The sequence below is a fragment of the Oryzias melastigma genome, linkage group LG20 (genome assembly GCF_002922805.2).
Source record: "Oryzias melastigma strain HK-1 linkage group LG20, ASM292280v2, whole genome shotgun sequence".
Classification (NCBI taxonomy): domain Eukaryota; kingdom Metazoa; phylum Chordata; class Actinopteri; order Beloniformes; family Adrianichthyidae; genus Oryzias; species Oryzias melastigma.
Window position 1 is genome coordinate 3,966,454 of NC_050531.1, and position 9,292 is coordinate 3,975,745.

Here is a 9,292-nt window from a genome sequence, read left to right on the forward strand (position 1 = left end):
ACCAGAATGCATTGATTTATTCTGAAAGACCTTAAGCATCAGCAACCAAACTCATATTTAAGATAAAAAAGTTTATCAAAAAACACTTTTTATCTTCATTCTCACTCATTCCTCCACCAGAGGGGTTGGATCCCCTGATAAATTATCAGCTTTTACCTTAAGTATTAAAAAAAACACACTTTAAATAAGAATAATCATGCATGAAAATACATTTTTACGTGACTCGTCTGAAAAACAAAAATGTTTTGGTTATAAATCCACCCGTACTTTTATAAATCAAAGCTCAAAAGATCAGCATTTGAGGTCAAATTGACTCTTTTTTTAAAAAAGCTTTTATCCACATAAGATGTTCATATTTTCAGGAACTTCTCTGCCTTTTTCCTAGAAAGCAGGTTAAGACGCTCCTTTCAATCTCATGTGACTTCTATTTATACTGTTTAGAAACTGCCTTATTAAACATCAAAGGGTTTTTGTCAGCATATTTATAATTTTCTTTATTTTCTTACAGGCTGTTTTTCATCATTTGAAAGAAGAAAGAATACAATGATTTGGAGGACCCTCTTGATAATGTTCCGTCTCTAGGGAGTTTATCCTCCCACTCTAGTTTAAATCTATATATATATATTTATATATATATTTTACAATTTTAATAAGATATTGTTACATTTTTCTTAAAAAATCTCTGTTGATATCAAGGAATTCCACATTTCTCTGCTTATAGAAACAGGGAAGGGATCTTAAGATTTGATTTTAACATCTTTTACAATTCTCCAACACATTCTCATTTCAACGTCATCACATATTGGCATTTGGGTAAGGACCCCTCCATGTAAAAAACTGACGTTTTTGGTGCCACCATCTCATCATTTTTTGATAAGCTGGCTGTTCCCATTAAAACAAGGGTCCCAACCTCCGGACCGTGAACAGGAACCGGTCCAGTAGAGGGACGTGGAGCGCATGGGTCTCCTAACCCTAACCTGGTACCGGACATATATTAATACCGGCTTCAGATGTGGATCCCTGACCAGATGCTGTTCCAGATCCAAACCAGGCCCAGACATGGTACCAGACCAGTTTAGGGTTAGGGTACTGGATTATGGTACCGGTGAGCTTTGTGTCCCGCTACTGGACCAGTTCCAGTTCAATATGTGACGACTTGGGAGTGAGAACCACACTGGGCCTGTGTGGCACGTTCAAGAACCACGGGGTTTTGTATGGGTTTTTAGATTATGGTGTTCACACTGGACTATCAGTACCCAATACTAGCGCATGTACTCAGTTGAATGAGATGCTCCGGGCTTTTCCTTTCACAGCTCTATTCCCATATATGAAAGACTTGGTGTCATAGAAATTCTCGCCGGACATGAACCACAATTGATTAATTTCTCCTTAATGATCAATTTTTAAATGGGTTGGTACTTGGGTTTTGAAATGGATGGTAGATACAGAAAAATTGGCCCTGATTGGTGAAAGTTCAACTGGTTTAACTTTTAACTAAAGCCCTTAAGAAAACTTAGAAAATTTCAATGTGACTCGCAAGAGTGAAGGACAAAACACGTGTGTGTTTACATGAAAGTGTCGCTCGAACACGCATTTCTGAGCCCAGTAGGAATGTACTGTCATGGATCATTTCTAAGAAGACGTTTTTAGTTGATGTCACAGATAAATTGTTCATTTATTTAATGTATCTCAAGATACAGTCATATCGACTCGTGTTTAAGCGACCGCTTTCAATGAAAAGTCTTGCAGAAATATACGTACTGTTCTTGTAAATTATTTTCATAAAACTTGAGTTTTAGTCAGTTTATTTTACAATTACTTTTTAATTAAAAACATTATTTTTTTCTTTAAGACAGCCACAAATGGCGGGTAAAAGAGCTGGTGCTGACCAGCTGGAACCCTGTGAGAAACAACCAGAAGAACACTTGATAATTCTCCCTTTAACCCATTTGGTTTCGTCTATTTAGAGCTACATATATATGTTTTAATTTATTATAACTTCAAACATTTATTTGACAAACTTATCATGCAGAAAAGAGAAAATGTACTGAAAGTTTTTGAAGGTCCAACAAATGCATCCCTGAAAGCCATTTCTTTAGGGGTTGAAAATGAGCTGATTTATAGGATTAAACCCCAACGTTCCGTAATTGCCGTGTACATTTCCATGCGGTTATGCTAGCCACAGCGGTTAATAAGCTCCAGTGGGAACACGGGGAAGCAGGTGAACCTGTGGCCCCGGAGATGTTAAACACAGATGAATAGATGCCATATCACACTCACATCCTAGTAAATCAGATAAAATGTGCAGGGGAACAGGACGCAAATGGGCTCCATACTGAAAACTCAATATAACATAAATGGACAAGCCTCTCGTAGATATTGAAAACTAGTAACCTTCAAGCTCACCTTTTCCAATGCTCACTCGCGTATACAGTCTCCACCTGCCTCTCAGAATCTTTGCATGTGGACGGTGGTCATGATTGGCTAAATTAACGGGAGAATTTATGGCAAGAGAGTGAAAGAGTTATGTAGGTTCTACTTGCTGCTACAAATGTGATCATGTTATATGCCGAGGACTCTTATTTCAGGGTGAAAAGGTCAGAGAATGTGAGGTCAGGGGGTTGATTTTCCTGCGGAGGAGATTCATTGACCTCCTGAACTCTGCGTGTCCACTGAAAAAACTGGCATAAATAGATGAATTCCCAGCTTCTTTTTTGAGATTGTTAAGCAGTATGGATTCAAGCCCGTTTGCTTTGTGGATTACATGCTGTATTGGATAATAGGGATGTATTTTCAAGGGGTCTATACCATGAACTTTTAGAGCTTTTAAGTGGATTACGATGTTCGTTCCTGGCAACATTTTTGGAATAAACGGCAGGGATACCTACCTAAGATAGATATAGAGTATGCAGATCCATCTTTGCAAAAGTTTGGATATTGTTTGTTTCTGTGAAACGCAGACATGCTTTTGGATGATGTTATGAAATGGGCCGCACCCACAAGGAGTGAAGGGCGGAGCTTCAGAGATCGAGAAATCTCACTTCCGTGTAGGAAAGGAGTTAAAAAACTAATATTTCATAAATGATTTGTTGTTCGTGGAGGAGTTTAAGAAGATCAGAGCTTGAAATCAACAAGCGAATTGGAGCAGCGTCCGCCGTTTTAGCCAAAATTAAATTAGCCAAAACAGGTAGCTTATAAATGAAATATTAACTAAAGTCTAAAACAGCCTAAAAAAACAGAAAAAAGCCTAAATTAGCCAAAATAGCTAGCGTGTAGCTGAAATATTAGCTCAACTCAAAAAATAGCCTAAAAACAACAAAAAAGCATAAATTAGCCAAAATAGGTAGCTGAAATATTAGCTAGTCTAAAACAGCCTTAAAAAAATGCCTAAATTTGCCAAAAAAGCTAGTGTGTAAACATTAGACTAACTCCAAAACAACCTAAAAAACTTAAAAAAAGCTAAATTAGCCAAAACATCTAGCATGTACCTATTAGCCTAATTTCAAAACTGCCTAATAAAAAAAGCTAAATTAGCCAAAACAGCTAGCATGTAGCTGAAATATTAGCTAAGCTCTAAGATAGCCTAAAAAATCGTAGCAGATACCAAAATAGTCCAAAAAGCTAGCAGGATGTCAACTTTAAAACTTTAAAACCGTAACCTTTTAACATAATTATGAATAATAATTCATAATGTCTGGGCAATCTCGGAGTAGAGCTGCTTCTCCTCCAAATCCAGAGCAGGCAGTTGAGGGGGTTAAGGCGTCTGGTCTAGACGCTTCCCTGGAGAGTTGTTCTGGCCATGTCCCACTGGACGGAGGCCTTGAGGAAGACTCGGGACACGCTGGAGAGACTATGTCCTGGGAACACCTCGGGGTCCCCCCAGAGGAGCTGGAGGAAGTGACCAGGGAGAGGGAAGTCTGGACATCTTTGCTTAGATTGGTGCCCCTACAACCCGGTCCCAGATGAGCGGAAGAAGATTAATAGATTTGTTCTTTAGTGTGCCAGAGGTAATATACGATCATATATTTGGATATAGTTTACTTTAAAAGTCTTATGAATACCATGCTATAGGGCCTTTAATAAAGTAAAAGCTGATTGGTTGATAAAACTGTACCTCAAACCAAGGCGGTAAACGTCTGGCAAAATCCCTTCGTTTAATTTCATGAACTCTCATCCTAACCTTGGATCAAAGTTTTGCCCTGGCTTGAACTGGGTTGTTGCCATGGCGTCACCCTTGATGGGGTGGCTGGAGTTTTACATAGTAGTGTCATGGCCAGTGGACCCCGTTGGTGTCCTGGTTTGGGCGGGCACTGTGGCGATGTTTCTGTGGCAGAGCTTACAGTAGCAGCAGATGATTGTTGCACAAACTACTTCCTTGAGTCCGCCAAACTTACTGTCACCTTCAAATAAACGATGAGAGCTGCATGCATTTGGTTTCTAGGACCAAGCAGCTTCGTCCAACACAAGCACCATAAATCGGTGATAACTGGTTAAAGTCTGCTGCACCTTGACTTAAGAACAATGGAGAAATTATATCTGGAGAGTTGGACAAAGCTCCTCCATCTGGTAATTTGATCAAGTTTGGCGGTTGCCAGATGAAAGGTTTATCTATGAATTATTTGTTGTTAGATTTTTAATCAATTTATTCATTTTACTTTCTAAATTTTACATGAACAAATGCAAATTTTCTAACAAAATTCCTGAATTTTCCTTAATTCGGTGGAGGCCAAACTATATATTGAATCAATATATTCTTTTTAAAACTAAAAGGCTGAGAAATGTCTTGAAATTTGCTCTCAATATAAAATAATTAAAAATGTAAACTCTGCAATTTCTTCGACCTTACTTTTATTCACTTACTAAATGACGCTTCTTGTTTGTTTCTACTCCTGGCATTTGACTGTATTTTGTGTTATTTTATGTTTTGTTTAATTTTTTATAATGTTTGTGTATATGTACATGGCTATTCTGCACACTTTTTCTGTATTGAAATTGATGTTTGCAATAAAGTTATGAAAAAACAAAAAAGAATGTGTTGTGCCAAGTTTGGTGGAGGGAGTGTCATGGTGCGGGATTGTTTAGCTGGTTGTGATTTCCAAACTCACACTGAAACCACAACAGGGAAGTAATCAGTTCTACTTAACAACACATGGGTTGTGGTTCAAATTAGTGTTTTCTTTACATTAAACAACAAATTTTTTGTTTGTAAAAATTTTTATTTGACAACAGAAAAACATACATTAAGATGACAAAATTTAATCAAGTTGCACTTATGTGTTCATTTAATAAATGTGTCTCACATGGGCAGATCACCCTATAAAAAAGTTCCAAGTTGTGCTATTGAGGTTAGAACTATATCTGAAGTCCCTCCTTACTCCATAAATCTATGCAGAGCGGGACTATCTGGTAGTTTTAACAGTAAATACGACCTCACTGATTTCCCAAAGTCATAACCTAATTACTATGAACATTTTACAAAGACCTTTTATGAATCCACTGTGTCTTGAAGAGGAAAACTTCATTGGTGGTGGTGGTTTATTAAAAACTATTCAAACCCAATGGTCTATATTGGCCAATCTATTGAGCATCGACTCACTAGTTTCTTTCTTGGAAATTTCTAGGGCGCTTGATCTTGTAGATTTGGACGGTTATACGAATGGCAGTTAGGTTAGAGTAGTAAGTAGTGAAGGAAATGGGTCTTGAAGAATGCTAGATCTAGAAAGACCTCCCAGAAGAGTAAAGCTTTTATAGCCTTAAAGGGTGGTTCATGAGAATCCATTGGGCTTTGAATGGGGCGTCCCTTAAGTTCATGTGTGTAAAAGCAGCTAATCAAGTATGTTTTGCAATATAGGTTAACTCCCTGTAGGGTTCTCTGATTAGAAGCAAAAGCAATAAACAAACCAAAAAAGTGTGTTATTGGGCTTCAATTAAATTATAGGAAAAAAATGAAACTATTCAGGCTAAATTCCCATCAAGAGGGAACTACTCGATGCACCAAATTACCATAAACAACAATTGGATGAACTCTCATCTTAAAATATCCACACTGATAACAAGGCAGCGTTCTCCTGAGATTAGAACATTGTGTCATATATCATTAGAAAGTTATTTTTCACACTAATTCGCTTGAGAAAATGGAAGAATAATTAGCCAGTTTGAAGCCAGAATTATCAGTGAGGAAACCAAAGTGGAAAGTGTTTAAAAACTGCACCATAACCTGAGAAACCCACAATTTTGGGTATTTTTGGTCTTTTTTCTTTGTTTCCTTGAAGAACTTTCACACACAGAACTATTTTTGTTTATATATCTTAGTCTAAGAAACTGCTCATCTGTATTTAGGTTCTAGGGAGGACAGAAACTTTCTCTGGTTAATATTTATTTTAGTCTTAATTTTTTTTTGTTTACATTTTTGCAGCATCACCAAGAGGAATCTGATTGAAACTGACCAGTCTCTCAGAGATGGCTAACATCAATTAAGGTCTATAACCTTTTGGCATATCTTTTTCTTCAAAGACTTCTAGTCTGTTGGTACAAATCCACTTTGATGTTCAGTCCTTAAAGACCCTCTTTGATGAAAATTGTACTTTGGGTTTTTTTAATAGCATTTTCTGATGATGGAGGACATATTTTTTAAAAAAAGAAATTGTATTTCTTTATTGAAATGGTTCTAAATCCGGAATTGTATAAATGCTGTTGGAAAAAGCTTGTAGTTGTTATGTACAAACTACAATCGGCGGGCCATAAGCTCCGCCCCATTCTGATGCATCCACTTGCAGACAAATAGATCCATGAAAGTCTTAGTTTTCCTGGTCAGAGCTGGTATCTCAACACATTCTTATTCCCAGTTCGTCCCATTTTGACTCATGATTAAGTACCTTCCAAGTTACAAATTGATGTTTTGAATGTTCCCAACTCATCGTTTTTGGACATGCTGGCTGTTCCAATTATATCAAGGCTCCTAAACCTCCGGACCGCAATGGCATCCTAACCACAACCTAAACCCGGTACCTGACGAGGATCGGTAGGTTCTGGAGGCAGTACTGGTTCTGGATTCTGTACTAAATAAAAACCAGGCTAGGGTTTGGGTGTTGGGTAAGGGTACTGGATTCGAACTGAACCTCGGGAAGCAACCAGTACTGTGTCCGACAAAAAGACTGGATCCCTGATTTAACTGGAAAACAACAAATTGGAGACACCCAAAACGTCAAAAAGTGATGACTTGAATGAGGATGTGTTGGGTATTTACCTCAAAACTGCTGGATAGCTCCAATGTTGGTCGTTTTTGCTGCATCGGTAACGTGTTGGGTTTGTAAACTAGCGGGAGAGAGTGTAAATAAAGGGATGATGGGAAGTGGGTGTAGGCTTACTCTGCATTAATGGTCCCGCCCACAACTCCAAGGCAAATTTCTGATGAACTCCTGCTGCTTTGCAGAAAATATTTCCCAGAAAACGACAAAAAGTTTTAGATTTTTGGCTAAAAACGGCAAAATTAAAAGAGAAATGGGAACACTTTGAAAATAGATCAATAAGTGATGGAAGTGCGACTATAATTCTTTCTGAATAATTTTTAAGGATGCAAACTAGCACATTTTAGTGGAGTTGTCTACTATAAATGCTAAAGGGGAGTCATTTCTTAAAACTTTTGCTCACTACATGCACATGAATTTTATTTACTTGCGAAATACAGCTATAAAAATCTTAAAATAATCTGACTGGATTTGACCGTTATTACAATAATCCCATGTAACATACTGTTTTGCTTTCTACTGGACAGTTTGTGATTGTCTAAGGACACTAAACTGCAAGACAATAAGGCAGTTTTATATTCTATGGTATTTCTTGGACCCACTTCCTGTTTGGAATGCCAAGGGGGCGGGGCTACCAGGTTTAGTACCCATATTCAGTCAATGGATATAACTGAATCCAAGGTCTTGTTTGGTGAAAAGTTTTACCCTTCCTTTGCAGAATTTACATTATCTGAGATGCAACTGTTTGTATTTTTATCTTTATTATTAAAAAAGTGACTTTAACAGCTTTATAACCTCAATCACATGCATGGTTATATAGTTAAATAAAACCTTTCGAGGACAAGAAATTTGCTAATATCACTGATTACATTCAGTTTTGTTCCCTCCAGTGGCTGGTAGAAAGATGATCAGTGTATGGGAGACAAAAAAATATGATATTTTTTGGTGGTTTCTTATTTTATGAGCCTTTCAGAAACTTTGAGCCGGAGGTCTCCTCGCCCCGCTCTTTTACACTTCCATCCATTCCTGTGATTTAAATAATGAAACGGCGTGGTTCCTGAGCCGAGTGCTTGGGTCTCAATTCGCCGGCGCAAAAGACTTTACTACAAAGCTGAGATGAAAATGGATCTTTTCCCTTTTAGCAATGTCACCTTGATGGAATCACAAGATGAATTCTGGAGTTTTTTTTTTTTTTTTTTTTAAGGAGTCGGGCAGAGAGGTGTCTTCATTTCACTTTGATGTGTGGTGTCATGTACTGTAAGTGTCAGAAAAGAGGAAGACGACTTCCAAATCAGAAGGAAGAATTGCATTTCCTGACATCAGGTGTAAAGAGATTGCACGGCTCATTCAAACAGTGGAAGAATCAGTGAAACCAGAAGTTTCAACTACATGCTCTTATTTTGAAAAGCCAGATTAGCCGTCTTATTTGTATTTTTTGACTACCACATTGATTCATTGTCAAGGATTCATAACATTTCAGTTTCTTTAGACTCGTCAGCCCCCCGCTCGCTCACTCTCCGTCCTTCAGCAGTAATTAACCGCAGCGTTACATCTGGGAGATCCTGCGAGCTATGTCAGAATATTAGGCGGCGGAATAATGAGAGTTGAGGGACATGCGCTTTCTGTTGGTCTGTGGCCCCGCATCCAAAAATCAAATCACTTTCACAGCTAATTGGAGGGGGGCGGGGCTAAACGGCTTGGATGCCTCACCCCCTTTACTCACCAAAAGAAGTGAAAGCTTAGTTTTATTCTGTAATATATAAAAATAATTCACTTTAGTTGGGCGAATTTATACTGTATCTACTTCTGATTTTCTTTCTGGACATTAAAAAAGCATCCAGCTATATTATATACATATATGTGTATTTACATATAAGTGTGTATATGTGTATATGTATATCGATACATGTATGTATATATATGTATACATAATATATATATATATGTATATATATATACGTACACACGTGTGTATATGTATATATATTACATATATATATGTATATACATGTATCGATATACATATACACACGTATATATATATA